Source organism: Dendrobates tinctorius, unplaced genomic scaffold (assembly GCF_039654945.1).
Source record: "Dendrobates tinctorius isolate UK_male_01 unplaced genomic scaffold, ASM3965494v1 ptg000029l, whole genome shotgun sequence".
Taxonomy (NCBI): domain Eukaryota; kingdom Metazoa; phylum Chordata; class Amphibia; order Anura; family Dendrobatidae; genus Dendrobates; species Dendrobates tinctorius.
The window spans coordinates 13,252,148-13,268,781 of record NW_027361697.1 but is presented as its reverse complement, the minus strand read 5'-3'; the positions used below and the strand labels follow the sequence as shown (position 1 = coordinate 13,268,781).

The 16,634-nt window shown below is 40.2% G+C and overlaps 1 long non-coding RNA gene across 1 annotated transcript; it reads right to left on the bottom strand.

Moving 5' to 3' along the window:
- Positions 1–366: 366 nt before the first annotated feature.
- On the bottom strand, positions 367–16,285 carry LOC141085706 (uncharacterized). The gene is made up of 2 exons (XR_012231382.1): positions 16,203–16,285; positions 367–1,396 (listed from the first exon to the last, which is right to left on the bottom strand). It is a non-coding gene; the product is annotated as an uncharacterized lncRNA (long non-coding RNA).
- Between the last annotated feature and the right edge of the window lie 349 nt (positions 16,286–16,634).

Sequence of the window (16,634 nt, the reverse complement as noted above, 5' to 3'; positions counted from 1 at the left end):
AAGAGACCTGAGTAGTCTCGAAAGCTTGCAATGTGTTACCATCTTTTCAGTTAGCCATTAAAAGGTATCAACTACTGAGGACTCTCAATCCTGAATATTTTTCTATGGAAATGTATTCAAACATTGTTTGTGCCCCAAAAAGTACAGGTCGCCGATGCTAATATAAAACCAAAAAAGATACAAATCTCAGACAATTATAAAATACCATTTTTTGTTATATATTTTTTTCCTAATTGGCAACAAAAATCCCTTGGACATAATGTGGCGTAATGGAGATGGGGAAGAGCAACCCAAACACCAGCGCCAATTGCACAAGCTCAAAATACACTGTGAAAACCAGTAGAAAGAATAAGAGCATGCGATAAATAGCATATAAAATAGTCAAAATTTTATTAGAAAAAAGTACTACAGATAATACATATGTAACAATGTGCTAGTCAGACAAAATAGACGGTATCCACCCAATAAGGTGGAAAGGAAGCCCCAGTGTGCATCCCCATATGGGCCCATGTCCTGCAAGTAATAGTATGATAGAAGCGCCCAAACAGTAAATCCAGGATCAAACATCAAAAGATGAAATGAAAGAGGGCGCTAGTGTAGTATAATGACCCGCCGCAAGATGCAGCCAAATAATATCAAAGACAGACCACAGGGGAGCTTACCGGGACAGGGAGGAGAGGGAGAACCAGGCTGTGCCAACCCGACGCGCGTTTCGCGGTGCCTCAGGCCGCTTTATCAAGAGGAATGTAATAAAAGGTATAAACAGGACCTTCAAGTAGCCCCTGAACTCAGTCATGTGACCGGAATTAGCCAGTGGTAATGGTGCTCTCGGCGCATGCGCCCCAGCCACCGCCGGTCCTACAGAGCAGTACAGGCATCATGTACGAGTGCGCACGCGCCGGACTGTAACCCAGGCGCATGTGCAGTACATATAGATGCCGACTGCAGAGTGGAGCCGCAAAGAGCGACACGCACAGCCATCCATCACGGAGATAGGACAAAAGAAGGGAGGGAAGTTTAAAAGAGAGGATAAATTCAGCAAGAATAGTACAAAGTATTTAAGAAGAAGAAAAATGCATAATGCATGTATATGATGCCATAAAAAATATATATACATCCATCTAATAACCGCCAAGTGTAAATAGCATAATGCATAAATAACCTGAACAAGGGGTATACAAGTGACAGCAACACTTAGTTGATTATAAATTGAGATAGGAGTAAATATGGCGGTATTTTAGTAAAGGAATACATATATACAGCAGAAAATTTTATAAGAAAATTCCAGTAATCAGACAAGTGTAAATATCCATATAATGCTGCAGATACTTGATAGTAGCAGTCCAATCATATGATGAAGCCACATCTGTGTCCAGAGCAGGAGAAGTACTATAGACTAAAGAAATACACATAAAAAAAGAAAAAGTTAAAATTAGTGAAAAAACACATATAAAATTAAAAGCATTAAAAGCAGAAAAGGCTGCCATTGAGCCTATGGAAAGATGCGAGAATTTGTGAAGGCAAAAAAAAGGAAAAAATTACAAAAATCAAAATTCAAAAATACGCAAGAGAACTATTCATCAATAAAGCACACTGGTAATAATGCACCAGTGTGTGAAAGTGTGGGATATAAAACAATGTATGTGTAACAACACATGGGCATGCTAATTAAAGAAAAGGGGTGAAGCTTAAATACTCATTGAGTCCTCTTGGAGTCACGGTGTCTAACTCGACAATCCATCTCACTTCCATTTGTGCGAGGGTTTTTTTTTATTATCGCCACCTCTGATGCCCATGTGTAGTGCATCAATCCCCCTAACTTTCAGTAGTCCAGCATCACAATGGTGTTGCAGCCAAAAGTGTCAGGGGATTGTTTTTAGCTCAGCCCAATCGGACACCGTCCTGGCCGCGCCAATGTCCCGCACATGCCCCCGAACCCGCACTCTCAGTTCCCTGGTGGTGAGACCCACATAGATCTTAGGGCACGGACATGTGGCATAATAAATCACATTTGAAGTGCCACACGAAATGCGATGTCTGATCTTGAATTGTCTCGTGCCATCTGGGGAACTGAAGGTGGAGCAGCGCAGGACATTGGCGCAAGCGAGGCAGTGCCCACACGAAAATGACCCACATTCCGGACCGCTGGAACCAAAAAAGTTCCTGGGAGTAGGAACATAATGGCTCCGTACCAAGAGGTCATTTAGATTTCTTGATCTGCGTGGTGTCATAGAGGGAAAACTCCCCAGGGCGGCCCCCAGGGAGGGATCTGTCTCAAGAATAGACCAGTGCTTACGTAGAATGGCACACATATTGTGCCACTCATGATTGTAAGTGGAAATGAACCTGACAGGTCCATCTCCAACCGACCCTCCACTCTTCTGGACAGGATGCAAGAAACTGCTGCGTGGGGTATGTCTCGCCCTGTTGTAACCGGCTTTTACACACCAACGACTATAGCCTCTAGTTAGGAAACGATCTTTTAAGTCCTGGGCCTGTCTCTCAAATCGATCATCGGCGGAACAAATGTGTCGCATGCGGAGGAACTGTCCAACCGGGATGGCCCTCACAGTGGCAGAATTATGGGCGGATGTGGCATGAAATAAAGAATTGACGGACGTGGGCTTCCTGAATACATCTGTCTGGATGCGCCGGACAGCTTCGACCTCCAGGCGGACGTCCAGGAAGTCCACGCGCGTATCATCAAAAGAATATTTTTTTCTTAGTAAAGTTTATTTTTTTTAAAACATCAACATATAAAAAAATGCAAAAGTTTCTTTCAATTTTCATGCTGACCTGAAGAATATGTCGCAAAGTAATTGATTGATTTTTTTTTGTCTTCACTTCTCTGATCTTTCCCTTTTTTCATACATAAAAATCATTCCACAAAAGAATGATTAAAGAAGACTAAAGTAAAAGTTTTAGGATTGCCAAATCAAAGTTCTGACCTTCAGGCTGTGTGCCCACGTTGCGTTTTTTTAAGCGTTTCCGCAGCGTTTGAGCCAGCTCAGACGCTGCAGAAACGCTTAAAAGAAGCTTCCCATTAAATTGCATGCATTTTTGGCTTTTTGTACCAATGCATGCGTTTTTAAACGCTTAGAAAATGCTTAGCGGCTAAAAACGCAGCATGCTCATTATTTCCGCATAGCTGCGCGTTCTTAGCCCTTTCCAATGTTCCCAGAAACCGAGCGGAAATATCGCGCAAAAAACGCACGGAAATAAAACGCGCGGTTTCTGGGAAGGAGTCCGATTTTAAAAACGCTAACGTGGGCACATAGCCTAAGAATTATAATAAAGTCATATTGAAGTTTAGTTCATCGATAAAATTGTAAGCACCCTTTCAGGGTTTTTTTTGGGGAATGAGCATTAGTTTCCTATTTTGGTATGATATGTAACACTTAGGATTCTGGTAAAAATACTGTATATTCCAAAATAAGTTAGTGGCTCCCCATGTTTACCATCAGTGATGATGAATGTCCTCTTATTAAACGGAACTAATGTGCTCATAAGGCTTACGTTCATTATAGAAGAAATATAACATATTGTGCTCTTATGAAAGTGCTTTAGGGGTTCTTGTGTTAATTCTGTCATCAATAATTTTCAGGTAGAAAGATTAATGAGGAAATTAACACATTATTGCTCTTTTTTTGGAAAGATAATTTCACTTACAGCAAATGTGAATTGCTACAGAATATTTTTTTCAGTTAGGTTGTGCACTTTGATCTCATTTTCAATTGTAAAAGATTACATACAGTGGAAAAAGTCTATAGACCCATGTTAAAATGCCAGGTTTTTATCATACAATAATAATACCAAGAAGAATCATTTCTGAACTTTCGCTTCCTTTAATGTTACCCATAATCTGTAGAAAGTCATTGAGAAACAAACTGAAATCATTTTGAGATGAAAAGTAAAAATAACAAAATTAACCCCTTTACTCCCAAGGGTGGTTTGCATGCTAATACCCGGGCCAATATTTACAATTCTGACCACTGTCCCTTTATGAGGTAATAACTCTGGAACACTTCCATGGATCCTGGTGATTCTGAGACTGTTTTCTTGTGACATATTATACTTCATGTTAGTGGTAAAATGTCATTCATATAGCTTGTGTTTATTTGTGAAAAAAGTGGAAATTTGGCGAAAATTTTGAAAATTTCGCAATTTTCCAACTTTGAATTTTTATGCTCTTAAATCACAGAGTTATGGCACTCAAAAAACTTAATAAGTAACATTTTCCACATGTTTACTTTACATCAGCACAATTTGGGAACCAACATTTTTTTTTGTTAGGAAGTTATAAGGGTTAAAAGTTGACCAGCGATTTCTCATTTTTACAACACCATTTTAATTTTAGGGACCACATCACATTTGATGTCACTTTGAGGGGTCGATATGATAGAAAATACCCAAAAGTGACACCATTCTAAAAACTGTACCCCTCAAGGTGCTCAAAACCAGATTCAAGAAGTTTATTAACCCTTCAGGTGCGTTACAGGAATTTTTTGAATGTTTAAAAAAAATGAACATTTAACTTTTTTTCACAAAAAAATTACTTCAGGTTCAATTTTTTTATTTTACCAAGGGTAACAGGAGAAATTGGACTGGAAAAGTTATTGTGCAATTTGTCCTGAGTACGCTGATACCTGATATGTGGGGGGGAACTACTGTTTGGGCGCATGGCAGAGCTCGGAAGGGAAGGAGCGCTGTTTGACTTTTTCACTGCAAAATTTGCTGGAATTGAGATTGGATGCCATGTCAAGTTTGGAGAGCTCCTGATGTGCTTAAACAGTGGAAACCCCCCACAAGTGACCCCATTTTGGAAACTAGACCCCCCATGGAACTTATTTAGATATGTGGTGAGCACTGTGAACCCCCAAGCAGCTGATCGTGCTAGATGTACTATTCCGTCCTTGGGTCTTAGGTCCCAGGTCACATGGACGGAATAGTACGTCTAATGTAGGAAAGGGATTAAAATTAATGCAGATGCATAAGTGTGAACACCCTGTTATAACTGAGAATGTAGTTGTGTTCAGAATTAGCCAATCACATTTAGGGTAAGCTGCCATATAACATGACCAAGTGTTATCCGATGTTGATCATTATAGATCTGCGATTATTTTCTCACGCTGGTTCGGTATGAGAAAACAATTGCAGCATACTGTGTGTGGCACCGATGATTAGATCAAGCGCACCCATTCGTGTCTATGGGTGCATACGAAACATCGGACTGCGCTCGGATGTCATCGAAGTGCAGGCCGAAGTATGCTCACAGAGACAATGGAGTAGATGGAGAAACTGCGTTTTCCTTCTTCTCCGCTCCTCTGATGCGATTCTCTTATGTGAGAGAATCGGATCACACTCAGATGACACTGGGATCAATTTCTGACAGAGTTTGAGCCGAGTGTCATTAGCATAATTTTCTTGCAAGAGCGAATATATGGTAGTGTGAGTGTACCTTTAAACTCATGTTAAATGCTATTCATTGTACAGCTACCATCATTACCGTTATTCTGGTTAACTCAGTATAAAGTTTACCAACTCTGGTAGGATTTTCCTGACCTTTTCTTAGTTGCATTAAAATCCATGGTTCCTAAACTCCTTCCAACACAGTGAAGAGTTTTCATAATAGAAAGTTACCAGGAGAAGGGTACAGAAATTTCTTCCAAGGCATTAGTTATACCATGGAATACTGTGAAGATGGTTATCAAGAAGTTGCTTCAACTGGCACAACAGTGACGTTACCTAGAACTGGACGCCCCTCCAAAATTCATGAAAAGACTAGAAGAAAATTGGTCCAGGAGGCTGCTACATTGAATGACCTGCAGGAATTTCTGGTAAGTACTGGTAGAGGATCCCATCTTCCTTTATTTTTCCTCCTCCTCTTCCTCCTGTGATACAGAAATGCCAAGTAGATCCCCAGAACAGAATCCGAACCACCGCCCACCTTCTCTGTCCCTGTATGGACCTCACCCCCCCAAAGATTACGAACAACTGATTCCTGATTTTGTGGCGCAATCAGGAATCACATTTGACACCACCAGCCTCACAGAAATAGACTTTTTCAAAGTCTTTTTCTCTGAGGATTTTGTAAGTGTCATGGTGGGCCAAACAAATTTGTAGGCCCAACAATTTTTGTCACAAAACAGTCCATCATCTTCTTCTAACAAGACTCCTGTAGACGCAGTAGAAATGATGACGTTTTGGGACCTGGTCCTTCACATGTTTCTACTGAATCATAGAATCATAGAATTGTAGCGTTGGAAGGGACCTCCTGGGCCATCTGGTCCAACCCCCTGCTCAAAGCAGGATTCCCTAAATCATCCCAGTCAGATGTCTGTCCAGCCTCTGTTTGAAGACTTCCATTGAAGGAGAACTCACCACTTCTCGTGGCAGCCTGTTCCACTCATTGATCACTCTAACTGTCAAAAAGTTTTTTCTAATATCTAATCTGTGTCTCCTCCCATTCAGTTTCATCCCATTGCTTCTAGTCTTTCCTTGTGCAAATGAGAATAAAGTTGATCCTTCTACAATGTGACAGCCCTTTAGATATTTGTAGACAGCTATTAAGTCTCCTCTCAGTCTTCTCTTTTGCAAACTAAACATTCCCAAATCCTGCAACCTTTCCTCATAAGACAGGGTTTGCAGACCGGTCACCATTCTGGTCGCTCTTTTCTGAACTTGCTCCAGTTTGTTGATGTCTTTTTTAAAATGTGGTGCCCAAAACTGGACACAATATTCCAGATGAGGTCTGACCAAAGAGGAGTAGAGGGAAATAATGACTTCACGTGATCTAGACTGTATGCTTCTGTTTATACATCCTAGAATTGCATTTGCCTTTTTTGCTGCTGCATCACACTGTTGACTCATATTCAGTCTGTGATCTATTAGTATACCCAAGTCTTTTTCACATGTGCTGTCACTTAGCCCTATTCCTCCCATTCTGTATATGCTTTTTTCATTTTTATTGCCCAGATGTAGTACTTTGCATTTCTCCCTGTTAAAAACCATTCTGTTAGTTGCTGCCCACTTCTCCAGTTTATTTAAATCTTTTTGAATCCTCTCTCTCTCTTCTCTAGTATTAGCTATCCCTCCTAGCTTTGTGTCATCAGCAAATTTAATTAGTTTACCCTCAATTCCTTCATCTAAATCGTTGATAAAGATGTTGAACAATACAGGGCCCAGGACAGAGCCCTGTGGTACCCCACTTGAAACATTCTTCCAACTGGATGTGCAGCCATTTACGACCACTCTTTGGGTCCGATCACTAAGCCAGTTATGAATCCACCTAACAGTTGCCTTGTCCATTCCATACTTAGTCATTTTTTCAATAAGGATTGTATGAGAGACTTTGTCAAATGCTTTGCTGAAGTCAAGATATACTATATCTACAGCATTTCCTTGATCCACCCAATCAGTGATACCGTCATAGAAGGAAATTAAGTTAGTCTGTCATGACTTATCAGTTACAAACCCATGCTCACTCTGTTTAATCACTTCATTCTTATCCAGGTATTGACATACATGTTGTTTAATAATTTGTTCAAAGATCTTTCCTGGTATAGAAGTCAGACTCACCGGCCTATAGTTGCCTGGGTCCACATTCTTCCCCTTTTTGAAGATAGGAACAACATTTGCTCTTCTCCAGTCTTCTGGCACTTCTGTTCTCCAAGAATTTTCAAAGATTATGGAGAGGGGTTCAAAAATTTCTTCTGCTATCTCCTTCAGTACTCTGGGGTGTAATTCATCTGGACCTGGAGACTTGAATTCATTTAGGTTAGCTAAGTGTTTCCTCACTATCTTTCTGTTTATAGATATCCTGGATTCTTCTATTCCCTTAATAGGACAGTGAAGAACAGTTGATGTTACATTTCCTTTCTGAGAGAAAACAGATGCAAAATAGGAATTTAAAATTTCAGCCTTCTCAACATCCTGTCTTACCATTTCATCATTTTCATCCTGTAAAAATCCTATAGCATCTTTGACTTTTCTTTTACTTTTGACATATCCCCAAAATCCTTTATTATTGCTTTTGACATCTCTTGCAAGCCTCAATTCATTTTCAGCTTTAGTAATCTGATTTGTGCCCTGCAGGTTCTGCAGACAGCATTATATTCTTCTTTAGATATGCCTCCCTCTTTCCATTTTATAAACATTTTTTTCTTCCTTTTTAGCATGTGCTTAAGTTCTGTGTTCATCCATCCTGGTTTCCTTAAATGCTTCCTATTCTTCCCTCTTTTCGGAATTGTTAACAACTGTGCTTTGAGAATTTCATTTTTTAAGATTTCCCATCCTTCCTGGACATTTTTGTCTTTAAGGATATCCAGCCATTGGATCCCTCCAATTCTCTTTCTGAATCCCTGAAAATCTGCCTTTCTGAAATCTAACCTTGATGTCTGAGTCTTCACAGGTCTTCCGCCTCTAGTTATCCAAAATTCTAATATAGCATGGTCGCTACCTCCTAGGGTCCCAGCCACTTTTACCTCCTCAACCATTTCCTCCCTGTTTATAAGGATTAGATCCAAGGTAGCAGTTCCCCTTGTTTTCTCCCCTACCTTTTGGAAGATAAAGTTGTCAGCAAGAGAGGATAAGAATTTCCTTGACCTGTTAGTTTTGCCTGAGAGAGATTCCCAACAAATGTCTGGATAGTTGAAATCTCCCATGACAACTATGTCATATTTTTTGGAGAACTTGGCCATTTGATGCATAAAGAGTTCATCCATATCTTCAGCTTGCACAGGCGGCCTGTAGTAAATGCCTACAATGGTGTCCTTTCCATTGTTCTGTCCTTGTATTCTTACCCAAACAGTTTCCACAGAACTCCCAGTCTCTGAAGCTTCAATCTCTGTGCAGATATACGCGTTTCTAACATACAATGCGACACCCCCTCCTCGTTTATCAAGTCTGTTTCTTGCAAATAAGTTGTATCCTTCTAGTCTTGTATTCCAATCATGTGTATTGTCCCACCAAGTTTCAGTGATTCCAATGACATCATATTTCTTTTCCTGTGTTAGTAGTTCCAATTCTCCTTGTTTGTTGCCCATGCTTTGTGCATTAGTATAGAAACATTTTAGTTTGTGATTTGTTTCTCTTTCTCCAATATTTTTATTAATTAGATTCTTTTGTCTTTGTTCTTCCTTTCCACTTCTAATAGCAGAGTTCTCAATAGCATTTGTCAGGTGTATGGCTTTTTCTGGTCTTTTGCTTCCCTTCCCATGTTGTTCTAGTTTAAAGCTCTGAATAAGTCAGTACTCCAGCAATACTGGAGCGTTAACATTTTGTGTAACACTTGAGTGTTCACAATGGCTATGACCCATGGTTTTAAGGCCATCCAAAAATTCTTGGATTATAATATTAATGCACAATATCCTCCCTGAGGTAACCCCAATTTTGACTGTCTTTTAAAAGCTTAGCCGGTCATTGAGCACTTCAGCAATAGTTTGCTGAAGTGTACGTGCCCCAAAGGGACATCTGCATGGATGAGTCCACAATACATTTCAAGGGGAGGCTCAAATTCTGGCAGTACCTGTCAAGTAAGAGAGCCAGGTCCGGAATTAAGCTGTACAAACTGTGTGAGCGTACCTCAGTCTACAATCACAAGTTTAGTTTTTATTAAGGGAAGCATCCCTGTTTGCCCCTTGTCCTGAGAGTGTATGGAAATATTGTGTGGGATTTGGTGCACCCACTGCTGGATCCAGGCTATTATCTCTATGTAGATAACTTTTTTATCAGCATCCCACTGTTCAAGTTCCTCTTCACGGGAGCTACCGCAGCCTGCGGTGCTGTCAGTAAACATCAGAAACAACTCCCTTAGACGTTAATTGGGCAACTGTTCAGAATGGGTGAGAGCAGAGCCCAAAGTAGCAATAACATTTTGGTGGTTAATGTACAAGGACAAGAGGAATATCCTTTTCTTGACCACTACACAAGGTGACAGCAGCCCCCCCCAGTACTATACGAGGTACCTCTCCACAGGTCTGCAAACCGGACTGTGTACTATAGTACAATAAGAACATGGGGGAAAGTTGATCTCGCTGATCATGTCCTCCAGCTGTACAGTGTCAAGAGAAAGGCCAAGGTGTGGTACAAGAAGCTGGCCGTGCATATCGTACAGATGGCAATGTAAAATGCTTTTGCGCTATCACAATGTGCAGGAAAGACTGGTGCGTCGTACCTTCAGTTCCAGGAGGTAGCGATACTACTCACGTATGCCAACTTGATGCACTCTACACAACTTACATATGCCAATGCATTATAAAATTCAAATACCAGGAAACGGTACAAAGAGATGGCTGGTAGTGCAATAAGAGACTGCGCTGCTGTAGTAGAATTCAAGATATCTTTATTGCCAACGCGTTTCCTGAGCCAGTCCCAGCTCACTTCATCAGCCCTGATGAAGTGAGCTGGGACTGGCTCAGGAAACGCATTGGCAATAAAGATATCTTGAATTCTACTACAGCAGCGCAGTCTCTTATTGCACTACCAGCCTTCTCTTTGTACCAATTCCTTGGACCTTGTGCAGACTGCTGCAGCTGTTTTATGCGATTATAGGTGTTGTGACTCTCACAACCCTATCAGGTGAGCCTAACATTTGCTGTGCACTCATCTACTTTCCATACAGACCTACGTATTGGAAGCGCCCTGTCTCCCCCTTTTTCTTTAAATACCAGGAAACAGTAGATCAATTAAAAAATGGGGTCACTTGTGGGACATTTTCCACTGTTTTCAAAAAAGTCACTCCTTCCCTCCCGAGCCCCCACGAACACACAAACATTATTTTTTTCCCACTTATGGGGTACTAGCGTACTTAGGAGAAATGGCACAACAACTTTTGGGGTCCAATTTCTCCTGTTACCCTTGTTAAAATGAAATATTTGTGAGTAAAAGATCATTTTTGTGGAAAAAATGTGATTTTTATTTTCACGGTTTTACGTTACAAACTTCTGTGAAGCACTTGGGGTTTCAAAGTGCTCACCACACATCTAGATAAGTTCCTTGAGGGACCTAGTTTCCAAAATGGGGTCACTTGTGTGAGCTTTCCACTGTTTAGGCACATCAGGGGCTCGCCAAACGCAATATGGCGTCCACTAATGATTCCAGCAAATTTTAAATTCAAACAATCAAATGATGCTGCTTCTCTTTTGAGCCCTGCCATGCACCCAAACCACTGTTTCCCCCATATATGGGGTATCGGCATGTTCAGGAGAAATTGCGGTACAAATTTGAAAAAAAAAATAAAATTGGGTCTAAAGTAAAATTTTAGTGAAAAAGTTAAATGTTCATTTTTTCCTTTCACATTCCATTAATTCCTGTGAAGTGCCTGAAGGGCTAATAAACTTCTTGAATGCAGTTTTGAGCACCTTGAGGAGTGCAGTCTTTAGAATAGTGTAATTTTGGGTATTTTCTGTCATGTAGTCCCCTCAAAGTCACTTCAAATGTGATTTGTTTTGTAAATTATGTTGGAAAAATGAGAAATATCTGGTCAACTTTTAACCCTTATAATTTTCTAACAAAGTAATATTACATTTCAAAAATTGTGCTGATGTAAAGTAGACATGTGGGAAATGTATTTTTTAACTATTTTAAGTTGACTACCATATATACTGGTGTATAAGCAGACCCCCCTAATTTTGCCACAAAAAACTAGGAAAACTTATTGAGTCGCGTATAAGCCTAGGGTGGAAAATGCAGCAGCTACTGGTAAATTTCAAAAATAAAAATAGATGCCAATAAAAGTAAAATTAATTGAGACATCAGTAGGTTAAATGTTTTGGAATATCCATATTGAATAAGGAGCCACATATAATGCTCCATACAGTTCATGATGGCCCCATAAGATGCTCCATAAAAATATGCCCCATATAATGCTGCACAAAGGTTAATAATGGCCCCATAAAATGCTCCATATAATATGCCCCATATGCTGCTCCATAAGATGCTCCATAGATTATAAAATGATCCATAGAATAGGCCCCATAAAATGCTCCATAGATTATGCCCCATAAAATGCTCCATAGACTATGCCCCCATAAGATGCTCCATAGATTATGCCCCCATAAAATGCTCCATAGATTATGCCCCATAAGATGCTCCATAGATTATGCTCCATAGATTATGCCCCCATAAAATCCTCCATAGAATAGGCCCCATAAAATGCCCCATAGATTATACCCCCATAAGACGCTCCATAGACTATGCCCCCATAAGATGCTCCATCAATTATGCCCCACATAAAATGCTCCATAGATTATGCTCCATAGATTATGCCCCCATAAAATGCTCCATAGATTATGCCCCCATAAGATGTTCCATAGATTATGCCCCATAAGGTGATCCATAGATTATGCCCCCATACGCTGCCCCATAAGATGCTCCATAGATTATGCCCCCCATAAAATGCTCCATAGATTATGCCCCTCATATGCTGCCCCATAAGATGCTCCATAGATTATGCCCCTCATATGCTGCCTCCATAAAATGCTCCATAGATTATGCCCCCCATATGCTGCCCCATAAAATGCTCCATAGATCATGCCCCATGTACTGCCCCCATAAGATGCTCCATAGATTATGCCCCCCATATGCTTCCCCCATAAAATGCTCCATAGATTATGCCCCCATATGCTGCTGCCACAAAAAAAATTACATACTCACCTCTTGTCGCTGGGGGCCAGGTGCCTGGTCTTGAGCAGATGGGGACACCAGCGTGCTATGGGGGACGGGTGCCGGTGTTGCCGCTGGCTCAGGACCCAGGACCTGAGATATTCACCTGTTCCAGGTCCATCGCTGCTCACTGCTGTCTGCCGCGTCCTGTGTCAGTGACTGTTCAGGCAGCAGAGGGCGCTGCATGCACTAGCTACGTCACCGCACCCTCTGCTGCCTAAATGTCACTGACAGAGGACGCAACAGGCAGCAGCAAGCAGCAATGGTGCGGGGACAGGTGAATATCGAATATACTTACCACCTCCTGCGCGGTCTTTGCAGCCCCCCCGCTTCTCCCATGGTCTCCCTTCCTTCCTTGAGCCGTCATGACTTTAATAAGCTGTACCACGCAACCACTGAAGGAAGGAAGGGAGACCGTGGAGAAACGGGGGGCTGCAGAGAGGCGTCAGAGGGGGTGAGTATGATTTCTGACACCCCCTCTCCCCCTCCCCTGTCGACCCCCAGGTATATGACTCGTGTATAAGCCGAGAGGGGGACTTTCAGCCCAAAAAAAATGGGCTGAAAATCTCGGATTATACATGAGTATATACGGTAACTCTCTGATTTAATGGCATAAAAATTAAAATTTTCAAAATTGCTAAATTTTCCCCAAATTTCCATTTTTTTCAACAAATAAACACAAGTCATAGAGAATACATTTTACCACTATCATGAAGCACAATATGTCACAAAAAGCAATCTCAGAACCTGTGAGATTGGTTGAATCGTTCCGGAGTTATTACCACATAAAGTGACACCGGTCAGAATTGTAAAATTTGGCCTGGTCATGAGGGTGAAAGCAGGCTTGGGGGCTGAAGGGGTTACACTACGGGGAGCTCACATCTGTGATTATTTTCTCATGCCAATTCGGCATGCAAAAGCAATCTTAGCACGGTGCAATTGCATCCGAGATTCGCACTGCACTCAGATATCACCCGAAATTAATTTTTCCGTCTCCTCCGCACCTGTGCTGTGATTCTCTCATGAGAGAGGATCGGAGCATTTACACTCAGCTCACACTCGCAGCAGAGCTGGAGCCGAGTGTCATTAGCATTTTGCATGGGATACCATTTGCTAGTGTGACTCCAGACTTCTTTGCATGTTTCTACTCTCATCTTCTTTACTGCTGCATTTATTCAAGACATTACTGTCTGGAGTATTTATCAAAAGTTCTTTGACATTCTACCTCTCGCTATTGGTCCGCCGTGATCTCTGATGTCTTCTCACTATCTAAAAATGACACTAAAGTGGCTGCTGCATTCACTGCTTAGACTTTTCTGCAGACTATATGATAGTGTCTCCTGATTGACTGTGCTATCCCATGTGATAATGCGATAGTGGTCGTGCCTGAGGCCATGTCAGCCTTCTGTGACTTCAGCAATGTGTAAAATGGTGGTTGCCATTTTTTTGACAATTTACTTAAAATGAGTCACATATTGTTCAAACTTTCCAGGACCTGCAAATTTCTTAAAATTCAACTTTTAATTCAATTTGTGACAATTATGTTTGATCATTTTTAATGGTCACTGAATAATTAGAAATTCTAAATATTTGATAAAAGATAAAGATACATATTTCTCCCTGCTTGACTTATGACTTTGACTATTTTATTAGTCTAAAACAAGATTTTCATAATTTTTGTACTACTGGATGTCAAGTAAAAAGGCATTTTTATTTTAAATAATGTCGGCATGAATTAAAGATCTATAAAAGGATGCCCTAATTTAAAATAACAGTGAAGATGAGATTTTAAGCCATATGAAGATTGTAGAAGGGTTTGCTTTTTTGTAACTCTATTATAATAGCCAGAATGGAATCCTTAAAAAAAATGCTTATAAAAGAACGCTGTGTTCCTGTAAGTAATTGAAAGCTGTCAATGAATGAAAATGCATGTAAAGTTTACAGTGTTCCAGGAGGTAGGTATTTTTGACTTTTCGTTCAAATTACAACTTGTTTCCTGTCTTTTCCTTTTTTCCTTTACAAATAATCCATATACTTACTATTTATGACATTATACATGTATCAAGCTATAGGCATTCCTCCTTTAAATTCTAGTTATATTTCACTATAATGTATGACACAAATGAAGGCAATGTATGTTTCTAAGGTAGAATAAATCTGTGGAGGCCTAAAACGCTGGTGTTCTATCACAGATTTGAAGATGGAAGATAAATTGATTCATACACCTTGGCTACATGAAAAAATTCAGTTTACTGAAATTATAATGAAAAATACATGCAAGAGAATATAAAACCTTATAAGATAGCAAAATATATACAGTATTTCAAAAGATATTCTCAACAGCTAAGCAGACAAGATATCAAAAGATATGGGATAACCTTGCATATCTGGGTAACTCCACCTCTTTCCCCCCCAGCTCTGAAGCCCAGTAGTTTAGAAGGTTAAATTATCGAGAATAATCTATCCATCCTGCAGTTTCATATGGACTCTGTTGCCTTTTGTGTACCTCAAACTTTTTACCCTAGGAGCATTTTGACATCCTCCCCTTGTGTTGTGGATGCCCCTGACTAAACTGTAGACTGGTGTTATCAGTCTTTCAAGACCCTGAGATCACACTTTGGCATGCCTTTGTCTTGGAAGTGCCAACGCACCTTGTATTCCCTTGACTCTTGCAACCTACTATTCAAAAGCTAAATCAATATTAAAGGGTTAAAATCAAAATGAACTATTAAATTAACATTTTCCAATACATTCCACCCCTGGTCCTATCACTTTAACCTATTCTTATCAATCAAATATTTTTTGGTTACCATAAAACCTTACTCCAAAATAATGTCTCCTAACCATTTTTTATTGTAACTATTTCTCATTCTATCAGTAATTACTAGCGGAAAACCAATGTGGTAAGAGTTGGGCTTCAAAAGCAAAAACAGGTGTGATGGACTAACAAGTGATGTGAAAATGCAAATGTTTCATTTGTAGAGGTCTTCTGCTCTTTGTCGAACCTTATCACACAAAAATCTCTGGTGTAGGTAAAGGTTGTGACTTCATAACAACACAATAAATCAATTCCTGTTGGGTTTCAAAAAGTTGTCAGTTTTTTCTGCCTTTATAATTTTGATGCAAGGTGTGTCCATGGTTGTAAGTGCAGAGTGTAAAGCTTTGCTTCAAACTGTTCTTCAGAGAACTTTGTTGTCAGATGAAGCTCACTCATAGATACTTTGTAGTGAGACAGACCTGAGGCTAATTTCTTGTAACGACAGGAAGGTGTTCAGAAAAGCTGTTTGGTGATCAGGTACCTGCAGAAAATCTTTGTTAGCTTTTGTGTCATGACAGACGTGTGGATAACGCCCCGTTGTACTGCAGTACATAACCCCATAAAAGCTATCTGTTACCGCAAATACATTTTGGAGATTCACTTATCTTTGATCAAATGTTTGCATTTATGGAAGGTGGAATTTTAAGAATTCTTCCTACGATCATATTATTTTTCACAAAACGCAGTAAACACATACTTATGGTTAACTTAATATACAGACCAAGCCCAAGATGAAGACTTTCTTGTGCCTTTGTTTGGTTTCATCCCTGTCTGCCACTTTTTACATCCAACTTCACATACCTGAAAGAGTAGACATATTCTTGTACTGCTAAAATATTTCTCAGCACCACACTGCTTCTCCTCAGTGCTGCCTGCCTTTCAACCTCTTGAGTGCTCCTGACTCACTCCATCTCTCTGAGTTTTTAACTGTGCTATAAGCTGGCTTACTGAACATGTAAACTAGCATAGGCTTCAAAGCCCAACTCTGCTGTATTGTGCTCAGCTCCATCTGCCACAGATATTTGGCACATCATTCAGCCAATCCATGTTTTGATTAACTTCTATTCTATGCATTTCAAGGTCCTGTATACAACTCTGCCTAATCAATTTTATCTTTTGCTATGTAACACATTAGCATAGAGGCATGTGTGGT